Source organism: Vicugna pacos, chromosome 9, assembly GCF_048564905.1.
Source record: "Vicugna pacos chromosome 9, VicPac4, whole genome shotgun sequence".
Lineage (NCBI taxonomy): Eukaryota > Metazoa > Chordata > Mammalia > Artiodactyla > Camelidae > Vicugna > Vicugna pacos.
The window spans coordinates 53,533,579-53,546,465 of NC_132995.1; positions in this window are offsets into that span (position 1 = coordinate 53,533,579).

Below are 12,887 nucleotides of genomic sequence, written 5' to 3' on the forward strand. Positions count from 1 at the left end.
AGTAACAGGGTCAATGTAAAAAGGCTGGACCCCAGAGACCCAGCTCTTGAATTGTGTCCAGTTCTGCCTCTAATTGTGGGCCCTTAAACAAGTCCCAAAAACTCTGAGATTACTTTCTCCAATGGAATAGTAATAGTACTGACATTATAAGTTTGTTTTATGGTTTAATGGAACAGATACTTGTAAACAAATATGTTAGACTAGACATTCAACAAAAGGTCATCGTTGTTGGTTATTAGCTAAAATAGATCTAACTAGAAACCCTAAAGGTCAGGGACAATTTCCAATTAATAATAAAATTCACAGTAACAAACAAAAGGAAATCAATCAAGCAAGCAACGGACAGGTAAAGTAGGGGTGGGGGTGGTGGATGGGACCACATTTTCAGGAAAGTAGTAGCTGGTGTGCTATAAATAGAAAGACAAAAATAGAGAAATTCCAGTTTGATGCAGCCCAGCCCAAAGCAGCTCCTAGCTTACATTTAAATAAAGGTAGTGGGACAATTGGCCATTAGAAAGGAAAACAAGGATGGGTCCACCCCTCACACCATAGATCAGGGTGAATTCCAAAAGGATCAAAGATTTACCTGTAAATAAAGGAAACCACAAAAGTGCCAGAAGACAACATGGGAAGCTTCTTTTTTTTTTTTTTGAAGTATAGTTGATTTGAAATGTTGTATTAGTTTCAAGTGTACAGCATAGTGATTCAGTTTTTTATATATATATATATATATATATATATATATATATATATGCACATATTCTTTTCCATATTCTTTTTCATTACAGGTTACTACAAGCCATTGAATATAGTTCCCTGTGCTATACAGTAGGAAGCTTCCTTTATAAGTCTGAAATGGAAAAGGTCTTTCTAACCATGACTTAAAATCCAGATGGATACATTCAAATATATAAAAAGTCTTCTTCAAAGGGGAAAAAAAAAGACAAAGCAGTGGAAAGTATTTACAACTCAAATCACAAAGAATTTGTCTTGCTGGCATATGAAGAAGCCAACCTAAAAATAAGAAAAGAAAAATGGGCACAGGATATGACCAGACAGATCAAGAAGCTATATATATATGTATATATATTCTGGTTTTTTAATGTGTCAATGTGACTAGGCCATGGTGCCCAGTTATTTGGTCAAACATTATTCTAGATGTTTTCAAAAAGGTACATTTTGGATGAGATTAACATTTAACATTTTTTTGAGTTTATTTTTTTTTAATGGAGGTACTGGGGATTGAACTCAGGACCTCATGCATGCTAAGCATGTACTCTGCCACTGAGCTATACCCCCAACCTCCAAGAGGCTCTTAAACGCATGAAAAGACTCTCAATCTCAAGCCCCAATAAAAGAAATGCAAACTAGAGCAAGACTGAGATATTAGCAGTTTGGCAAAAAGCAATATGACCAGCACAAGGCGTTAAAGACCCAGGCCTTCTCATCCAAGCCAGTGGGAGGGCATGTTGGCACCACCAGCTATGGGAAACCATTGGTTGATACCTAGCAAATTTACAAATCTGTATGATCTCCACCAATCAACTTCCCCTAGACATTGAGAGCACATAGGGCACCTTACATGCCCAGGTCCCACAATCAGAGATTCTGAGGTATGACTTAGGGGGTGGGATTTTTTAAAAGCCTCCTCAGTCATTCTTATGTGTAGTGGGGGCTGACGGCCACTGCTATAGACACATTCCAGTGTGTGCAAAATATATTCAAGGTCATTGAGCTTTATTTCTAGTAGCGGAAGTCCCCCATTGCTAGGGGGCCAGATGAATAGACAATAATGGGGAGCCTTCTCTCTATGTGCTGATATGGATGGTTCTACAAGACACATCATGAGAGAACAAAGCAAAGTACAGAACAGTATGTTTGAAACACCTTTTGGGTAAAGTAGGGGGAGGGTTTATTGGAGGGGAGGGTATAGCTCAGTGGTAGACTGCCTGCTTAGCATGCATGAGTTCCTGGGTTCAATCCCTAGTACCTCCATTAATCAATAAATGGCCTCATTACTACCCGCCCCCCCAAAAATAAATAAGAAAAAGTACAAACAAGCAAAAAAATCCCAAAAAATAAGAAAAAGCTGAAAAAAGAAAAAAAAGAATATTAAATAACAACAACAAAGTGGCTCTCATCCTGACTATGACTCCTTCCTCAGTTCCTTGATGGGGCCTGCCTTGAAGGTATTCCACCTTTAACTGCCGTTCACTTAATCGTGGTTGATTTCGCCCTCTACTGGAGTGAAAATGTAAAGGCTTGGTTTTAAGGAGAACTGTGATTTTGAGCGCCCTGAGGCCAACATGCTCACCTAAGGCAGAAAAATAAACTGCACACCAGAAATAAACGCTGTGTGTGAATATTTGTTTAAATTGAGAGCCACACACTGAATCTAATTCGGTCCATTCTTCTTTAGAAGATAAATCATATCAAAATATTTGATACATTATGTGCTATACACTATGTCAAGAATTGGGGAAGTGTACACATTCATTCATTCATTCATTCATTCATTTCTGGCACTGGGCCCCTTAAGTGTCCAAAGGGTTCACAAACTCACTTGCCTATAGGGGGCAGGCATGTAATGTGAATGAGCCAAGCACATTGTTCCTATGAAAATTTTTTCTCAAGGTCATCCTCCTCTGGGTGTCAGTTTCATCTTCAGAACTGATGTCTAAAGAGAGCCGCTGGTTCTCAGATCCACCCAGGTTGCCATGCAGAAATCTTAGCATAATGGAGCCAAGACTTCCAATTGTCCAAGAAAAGCCAAAAATCTGGATCTGTTTGTGAAACCTCTTGCTTTTTTTTAACTTGGGCAATAAAAATGTTGCATGTAAGATCATATGACACAAATGAACTTATTTACAAAACAGAAACAGACTCATAGACAGAGAAAACAAACTTATAGTTACCAAAGGGGAAAGGAGGTAGGAAGGAATAAATTAGGAGTTTGGGATTAAACTATTATATGTAAGATAAACAACAAGGATCTACCGTATAGCACGGGGAACTACATTCAATAGCTTATAAAAACCAATAATGAAAAATAATATGAAAAGGAATATATATGTATGTATAACTGAATTACCATGCTGCACACCAGAAACTAACACAACATTGTAAATCAACTACTTCAATAAAAATTTTTAAATGTTTCATGTAAGAGTTGCCTGCATGCAAATTTGAACTAGACAAATATGCTCCCTGCCATCCTGGGGATTGCAGTCTAGAAGGGGAGAAAAGTTACTTCGGTATAAGTATTCTTGACTGTTAACAGCAGAAAACTCAGTTCAAATAGGCTTAAACAGTGGGGAGAAAGCAATGGTTGCAAGATGGGAAAGCCCAGAGCTAATGGAATTCAGGCATGGTTTAATCTGGGCTTTGCCTCTATCTTTCTGCATGTTTCTCCTTTGCTCTCTTTATTGTGCCAGTTTCATCTTCAGGCAAATTCTGCCCCTCTGCCTGCACCTTACCCCCAGTTCTGTGTGGATAACTTCTCACTGAGACCTCAAATGTTACCCCTCAAAGAGGATTCCCCGGCATCCCAATATAAAGGAGCCCCTTCTGTGACCTCTCCTGGTCACTCTCTACCACATAACCTTTTGTTCTCCTTAGCATTCATTGTGATCTGAAATCACCTTTCTCATGTCTCTCTTCACTTGTATATTTTCTACTCACTCCCAGAAGAACATCCAGTCCATGAGGGCGCCGTGTCCATCTTGCTCAATATCTTGGTGGTAACCTATAATGAAAAAGAATATGAAAATGAATATATGTATGTATATGTATGACTGAAACATTATGCTGTTTTTTACCAGAAATTGATACAACATTGTAAACTGACTATACTTCCATTTTTTTACATTTTGAGTGGAAAAAAAATTTTTTAAATAAATTAAATTTTTTAAAAACCTGTATGTGAATGTTCATAGCAGTATTATTCACAGTAGCCCAAAAGTGAAAATCTAAATGTCCATCAACTGGTGATTGGATAAACAAAATGTGGTCTATGCATGCAATGGAGCATGATTTGACCATAAGATGAAATGAAGTACTGATCCTGCTACAACACAGATAAACGTTGAAAACACTATGCTGAGCGAAAGATGCCAGTCACAAAAGCCCACAGAGTATAAGATTCCTTTTATATGAAATGTCCAGAATTGTAAATCCATGCAGACAGAAAGCAGATTGTAGTTGTTGAGGCTGGAGGGAGAGGGGAACAGTGAGTGACTGCTAATGATTATGGGGTTTCTTTGTGGGAGTGTTGATGAAAATATTCTGGAATTAGATGGTCACACAACTCTGTAATATATGAAAAACCACTGAACTGCACACCTCAAAAATGTTTAATGATGTCAATCCCTCTGTTGTACACCTGAAACTTATATAATGTTGTAATCAACTATACCTCAATTTAAAAATGTTCCATGAAATTTTTAAAAAGAGTGAAGGGAGAGAGGGTGTAGCTCAGTGGTAGAGCCCATGCCTAGCATGCACAAAGTCCTGGGTTCAATTCCCTATACCTCCATTAAAAAAAATAAATCTGATTACCTCCTCCCGGCCCCCAGAAAAGAGTGAAGGAAGCCTCCTGGGTTTGGAGTTGGGGTGTAAGCATCTGGGTGAGTGAGAAGATGAGTCTGACTTGAGACAGGTGGCATTTGAACTGCTCATAGGACATCAAAGTGGTGACATCCAGAAGAGCAATTGGATAAAGACTCAGAATAGAGACCGGGTGGGAGATGCAGATCTGGAAACCTCCAGTCTACCGGTAGTGATCAGGCGGAGGTGTTTGAGAGGACCCGCGGAGGATTCTTAGGTAGAAGAAGGTCTATTGTAGGGCCCCAGGGGTCACCAGCATGTAAGGGAAAAGGAGCCTAGGAAGTAGAGAAGGCCTTTCCAGAGAGGAAGAAGCCCAGGAGAGGTGGCATTTCAAGAAAGGGGGCGCAACCAGCATGGGACAAGCTAGGACCCATTCCTATAATATTAGGCAGGGGAGAAGAAGGGAGCAGCAAGTAGGGAGGGGATGTGAGACAGTGAACAAATAAATTTTTTGATTTGTTATTTTTTCCATTTAACCATTTTTTTCATCTAAATAGAGTTAATTGACAATGTTGTATTAATTTCAGGTATACAGCAAAGTGATTCAGTTTTACATATATATATATATACACAAATACATATAAATCCTTTTGCAGATTCTTTTCTGTGATAGGATATTACAAGACTTTTTAAAATTTTGTTTTTATTGAAGCATAGTTAATTTACAATGTTAGTTTCAGGTGTAAAGCAAAGCAATTCAGTCATACATTTACATACATATATTTTTCAGATTCTTTTCCATTATGTATTATTACAAGATATTGAATATAGTTCCCTGTGCTATACAGCAGGACCTTGTTTATCTATTTTATATACAATAGTGTGTATATGTTAATCTCAAACTTCTAATTTATCCCTCTCCCTTCTTTCTCCTTTGGTAATCATAAATTTTTTTCTACGTCTGGAAGTCTCTTTCTGTTTTGTAAATAAATTTATTTGTATCATTTTTTTCAGATTTCACACATAAATGATATCATGTATTTGCCTTTGTCTGTCTGACTTACTTCACTTAGTACGATCATATCTAGGTCCATCAATGGGTACTATTACCTCTTTTGAGTAGCAGATGGGCAAGTTATATAATATATATCGATACATTAGTAATAACAGTAATTACATATCCTCTATGTGATATAGTAACTATATTATACAGTACTGGTGACAGCAATGTTTTCTGGTGGTATGCTCTCTGCCAGGCACCATGCTAAGTGCTTTACAACTATTTTCTCAGGTAATTCTCACATCAGCCCAAGGAGACCATGTCCCTAACCCCCCAACATAAAGGAGGGAACGGAGGCATCAAGAGGTAGAGCCATCTCCCCAGGGTCACACAGCAAGAACACTGCAGGGACACTGCTTGAACCCAGGCAGTGTGACCTCCAGGGTCCGAGCCTCTCCATCAAGAAGCAGAGTTAGTAGACTGTGACATTGACCCAGGGTAGCTCAGCTACCTGTGATCTGAGATGCTAGAAACATTTGGGCTGACATTTTTAAGACAAAATGAAACAAAAAAAACCTTGCAGAACGTTTAAGGTCAGTGTCCTGGCTGCCACACTTTCCTTGGTGCTATAAATTTCAAGAAAGAAAGAAATCCCAGCTCAGCTGTAATTAGAGATGGGAATAAAACATAACCCTGAAACTTGCTGTTCTCAGCAAGGTGTTTGTCATTCTGAAGCAGGTGCCTTACACAGAAAGGATATTTATAGAAAATGATTATTTATAGAATGGGCACTGAGCTCACTGATTGTCAGATCTCTGAAAAGAGGCTCCCAGGAACGTGAGGGAAATGAAGATGCTCAGCTATTGACCAAGGGAGTGTAATACCTACCTCCTGAATGGTCTTTCTCAGGAACTGTGAGTTGCTTAGAGAGAACACGCAGGTTTCAGAAATCCAGCAGGAAGACAGTGGAAGAGAGATTTTATCTACCAGTGAGTAAGGGCAGGGTGGGTCTAGGTCTCTGAGTAGGGCAGTATGGTTTAATGGCTAAGGGTTCAGGCAACTACTCACCCAAATCCTGGCTTGGCCACACCCTTCCTGAGCCTTGGTTTCCTTCTCCATGATGTGGGTACCTCCCACAGAAGAACTGTTTGAGGATCACATGTGGAAAATGCATGTAAAAGGGTATAACAGTAGCTGGTATTTTAGGTGCCAGCAGCCCCCTCCCACCAATCTGCATTCAATCTTAAACTGCCTTCCTAGAAGTAGCACACTGCACTCGAGTCCACTGGGAAACAGAAACTGTATATATTATAAATAATCAAAAGAGTGAGAGAGAGAAGTACGTAAGTGGGAAGAATTGAATGCAGGGTATTGGCTGCAGCAGGGATGGCAGAGCTGAGAAGCTGAGCACATTGATGGAGCACCACCAGAAATCAGCCACAGCACAGAGATTAGCAACCAGCCCTGGGTTAGAGAGACAGACAGAGGAAGAGGGGACACCAGAGCCCTGGGGCCAAGGTCACTCAGAGGACGCTGCAGCACAGAGGAGGTGTGGCTGCTGGAGATTTGCTCCAGAGAGGGGTAGAAATAGCCCAGCCTTTTCTTCCCTCCCACCCTCCACTCACTCGTGTCTCCCACTGTCAGACCCAGTAGGTTGCCTCTGACTAGGAACTGGGAAAAGCAGTCTGAGGGGAGGGTGTCCCTGTACTCCACTGCCACCTCCAGCCATTCAGAGCAGAGGAGGGCAAGTGGGAGGAGCAGCACTAATGCCCAGAACCAGGGAAGAAGACAGGGTTGAGCTGGTCAGACCACACTTTGAAAATTGTGTTCTGGTATGGTGATTATGCTTAACGGAGGACCCTGGCTGACACTGGGAGGGGAGAGAAGCCACAGATGCAGTTCATCCTGCAGGACAGCAGCTTCCTGGAGGACAGGAGAACGGCCTCTCCATTTGAAAGGGGTTTTTTTCTTGCAGCCTATGATAGTCTTCTATGACTCTTCCAGGACCAGATCAAAACCAGTTACAGGGGGAGGATAGAACTCAGTGGTAGAGAGTGTGCTTAGCATGCACGGTCCTGAGTTCAATCCCCAGTATCTCCACTAAAATAAATAAGTAAATAAACCTAATTACCTCCCTCCCCCCGCAAAAAAAAAAAACCCAAAACAACAACAACAAAAAAACTAGTTACAGGAAGACAGAGTTGGAGTCAATATAGAAGTTCTATCCAACAGAGATGAAATGAGCTCTTCTGTGAGGTAGTGAGTTCCCCGTCACAACAAAGGAATCATGAGAGTTAGTTCTAGTGACTGTTACCTTTCTGGACTACCTTCGATTTTTGACCTGTCAAAGAAGTTTCAGTATCACAGAAGATCTTGTATCATCAGTTAAACTTTTAAACTTGCCTGGTAAAAACCCTCTGTCTTACTTCCCTTTAACAGGCTATAATTCCTCACAGACAGGAAGGTGTTTGTAGATCTGCCTGACTTTAAGCAAACACAGTATATGAAAACCTTGGTTCTTGGTTTCACTAAAAACAAACAAACAAACAAAAAAAACTACCACTGAATTCCTTTAAACAATAATTTTCCCTAGAATGGTTAAAATATACTTTCAGGTTCATATAAGATTTTTTTTGGAAATGTTTATTTTATGCTGGAGAAAGGAAGCTATTATACAGAGGAGGCCTACAGAGAGGAAGAAATTAATGTGAACAATATGCAAATAAAAAGCCACAAATGTCTGCAGTATTTGTTAAAATAAGCATCCCTTTGGCTTTAAGCACCCTATACAGAAACATACAGTGGATAAAGAAATATTATTTAAGTTAATTAACAAAGAATACTTCATTTAATTCAGTAAATATTATAAGTTAAAAATAAATTTCAATTTTAATATTAAATAAAATTGAAGTTAAGTAAATTTAAAAACCAGTTCCATATTTGGACATATAATAGACAGAGAAAAGGTGAGGAAAAATAGCAGAGAAAAGGAAAAAACAGAAGAAAAGGGGAAAAAAGCAGACAGAGAACTTCAGACAGACAGGTTATCCTTAGTTCCTTATCCTGTAAAATCAGGATTTTGGTCAATCAGCTAATAGTGAATCTAAGAAGTCAGCTGTCCCAGGAAGTCACCTTAAATTCATCCAGACAGTGTGTATGTGATTTGACGTAACATATGTGAGTGTACACTCTTCTTTGAGCACGGGCTAACATAGGCCTGTGTCTTTCTTCTTTCATGGACGACGTCTACAACCTTTCTGCCACAATTTCCCATTTCCTGTTCTTTATAGCTGCTGGAGAACCTAAAGATGCTCTCAAAGTCACCTAGGTGCAGAATGACACCCTCTTCCTGGGGCTCACAGTCCCCTTCCATCTCATCTTCCTCGGTCTCTGCAGCTAATTTGACATCAATTTCCTTAGTCACTGGCTTCAAGTTTTCCCATGTCTCATCTCAGTTTTCATAGAGACAATATTCTTTCTCTTCACCCTCATGTTTCCACAATTTCTGTAACACAGAATTAAATAAGCCAATGACAAGAATAAACACAATGGCCATAAACAAGTTTGGGAGCAAATACAACTGACTCTACCTGAGCATAGAGGCCAACAGGTAGGGAGGACGCATGTAGGTAGAGAGGTAGGTGTGCTGGTGTGTTTCACGGAAGAAATGCGACAAGAGTGTTAATCTAGTGAGTCAGTTAAGTAGGAGGTGGTTGAGAGAGCATGTTCCAAAATACATGTAGGAAAATTAGAATTTGCTTACCTCCCCCCCAAAATAAATAAATAAATAATTTTTTTAAATTAAAATTTAGAGGGATAAATTGGGAGCTTGGGATTTTCAGATACTAACTACTACATATAAAGTAGATAAACAGAACTATATTCAACATCTTGGAGTAACTTATGGTGAAAAAGAATATGAAAATGAATATATACATGTTCATTTATGACCGAAGCATTGTGCTGCCCACCAGAAATTGACACAACATTGTAAACTGACTATACTTCAATAAATATATGTATATAAATTTAAAATTTTTTAAATAAGTTGGAAAAAAATAAACAACAGGGTCCAACTGTATAGCACAGGGAATTTTATTCAATAGCTTGTAATAACCTATAATGAAAAAGAATATGAAAAGGAATATATATACAATATGTATAAGTGAATCACTATGCTGTACACCAGAAATTAACACATTATAAACTGACTTTATTTCAATGAAAAAAGAAAGAAATTGAAATTTGCTTAGACATTAGAAGGTAGAGGTGTATTTTTTGCATTCGTTTTGTTCGTTTGTTTTGTTCAGTCATCCACTCTTTCTTACATTCAATAAATATTCCTTCTGTGACCTCACAATACAAGACACCATGCTTGTCACAGGCTGATTGGCAGGATCACTTTATTGTGCCCATTTTATTGACGGGGAGACTGAGGCTCAGCCACCTGTCCATTGTCACACACATGTGGAAAGTAAAAGAGCCAGGCCTCAAACCCAGTTCTCCTGATTATAGATCCTCACAGTCTTCCTGACATAAAGTGGTGGATTCATATTTATCTTCCCCTTTCACCAGAAGTTCAGGTTCTCCATGTTGACAGTAAGAGAGAGAAAGCAGACAATTCTACAAGTCATTTTGGGAAAATGACAGATAATTGGATTGAAAGACAAATCTTCCCAGTGGGGGGAGCCAGAGTGCTGACAGCAAACAGAAAACACATCAGATGGAATTCCCCAGAGAACTATGTACAGAACCTCATTAAAAGAACCAGCAAGGGCTACTGAGGTACCCAGGGCTAGCAAGAACGGAGCTGTCACCACCCTGGGCCTGAAGACACAGAGGGAGGAAAGAGGATCACTGGGGCCTGGGGGGCTGGAGCCTGGAGGAGGGATTGCAAAGATTCCTCCTTGGCCAGACTTCAGTCAGGCTCTCAACAAGGTCTCGACCATGGCCCCCTCCTGTCTTTGGCCTGCTGACCCCAGTTGTAGCAAAGTAACCCACTAAGTCAGTTTAGGGAGACTCTCCAGACTCTTGATATCTGGTCAAATTCCTCACCCTCTACCTCTGATATCTAAGTCCTTGGCCTGCCTTTAGCAAGACTTTCCCAACCTTTGACAGCTCCTCTTACTCTGCTATAAAAACTTATCTGTCTCTGCTATTTTCAGAGGTGAGCGGAGATTCTCCTGTTGCAGTAGTCTTGAATGAATTCTATCTTGGATCTTTAGCAAGTGTCAGAATAATTTCTCTTTAACAGGATTGCCTGGTAGGAGCTGTGGTCACTGCAGCCACTGATAGAGCTTCAGCCCAAAGCAGGGGGTATACGCAGCTGGGAAAATGCCCCAACCTCTCTCTTCCCACCCTCCAGTCTCCAGCTGGTACCTCCCTTTGGCTGAACCCAACAAGAAGTCATAGGGGAGGGAGCCCAGGTGATGCCATCCATCAAGGTCAGACTTCCAAGAGAGAGAGAAAGTGGAGACTGAATCTGGGGAGCAAACAAATGGGGAATAACCAGCCCACCCTGCTTGCCAATGGGTGGCAGAATTGATAGGGTCAGAATTCCTTTTTCCTTTACAATGTTAAGAATTCTTAAGACAAGGTCCTAATATATAGCACAGGGAATGAGCAATATTCATTATCTTGTAATTTATAATGGAAAAGAAACTGAAAAAAGAATATATGTACATATATGTAGAACTGAATCACTTTGCTGTACACCAGAAACTAACAGAACATTGTAAATTAACTGTACTTCAATTAAAAAAAAAAAGAATTCTCTGAGACTGACCCAAGAAGGGACCAGGGGAGGACATGTCTGCCAGGGCAGTATTGGTGCCTGTCCACCAACAGGGTCAGAGGGAGTGGGGACAGGGAGGGAACCAATATGCAGACCCTGGCCTGCCAAATCTCTGGATGCCCAGAAGGTGACACCTAGACCAGAAAAGGGACTTGGCAAGGACTGAAGCTCAAAAAGCAGATAAGATTTGTGGCAGAGACAACTCTACAGTCCTCGTCCTGATCTGAGAAAGTCCCAGGAAGGGTGGACTGTGGTCTTCAATCTGCTAGATGAGAAATGGTTACTTGCTGGAGGGCCAGTGCTTCAGATCCTCTCTCCCCACTTCTTACTCCTATTTCTACAGCTAGCAGTTCTGCCTAGGCCTCGCCTATTTTGTGCAAAAGCAAAATGATGGGGATTCACAGCCAGGACCAACCTTCATCTCACCTTCAGTCCCCAGACTTCTCAACACCATGGCCCTCTAGGGAATCACATTGCACAACCCAGGAATTGGTGATGGGGTTAACTCCCATTGCTAAACTGGACAATGGTGGTGCAGGAATCAATAAACAAATATGTCCCCCTTCCATCTCCTGGGTGGACAGTTCTGAGATGCATTTCATGGGCTCCGCAAGAGGTCCCACACAGTCACCCCAGCATTGGATGACCTAAGGGTATATCCCTTGACCGACAACCTCTGATTCCCTGTCCCACATCCCCATCTTGAATTCCGCTTTCTGAAGTCACATGTATTATGTAACTTGGAAAAGAAAAATATGAAAATTTCCAGTTGAGCTCAGCCTTCCAGGAACCAACAGCATGGGAATGGCCTGGCCTCAAGTACATAGACTCATAATCCAAGATTTTCAGTCAACAAATATGTCTTCACCCCTGAAATGCTGCCACTTCTGAGTCTAAGGGATTAAAACATGAATAGACTCTGCATTAGTAAGGACTAAGCTGTTGCAAGTGAGAGAAACAGAAATCACACCAGCTTAAGCCAATGGTATGGGGAAAAATGATGGAGAATTTACTGGCACAAGTAACCACTGATAGAAACTAGAGGTACAATAGGACCAGGGATTCAATGTCATCATCTTCACCCTCTCTCTCCCTCTGTCTCTCTCATCTCTCAGTTCTGTTTCTCTGAGTGTTGGCCACATTCGCTTCTATTGCAAATGAGCTACTTCCATGTACAGACTTTGAGTTTATACCCTCCCCAGTTAGTGACAGAGAGAAGAGAGAACTTCTGTCTCCCAGACACTGTATAAAAATCTCAGGGAACAATTCTGATTGGCCCAGCTTGGATGACAAGTCCACCCCTTCAGCCAATCATGGTAGTCAAGGAACTGGCTACCATGATTGGCTAGACATTAATCATGTGACCACACTTGTGGGTGGGGCTGTGTGAGGTTCTCAGATTGGCAGCTTCAACAGAAGCTTTTGGAAAGACTTTGGGGAGGAATGGTTCCTAAAGGAAGGTGCAACTGTTACTGTCGGTGTTCCATCCATATTCCTCGGGCCTTATTTCTCCAGCTGCCAGGATTTGCAGGTCTGAGTCTGAGGGCT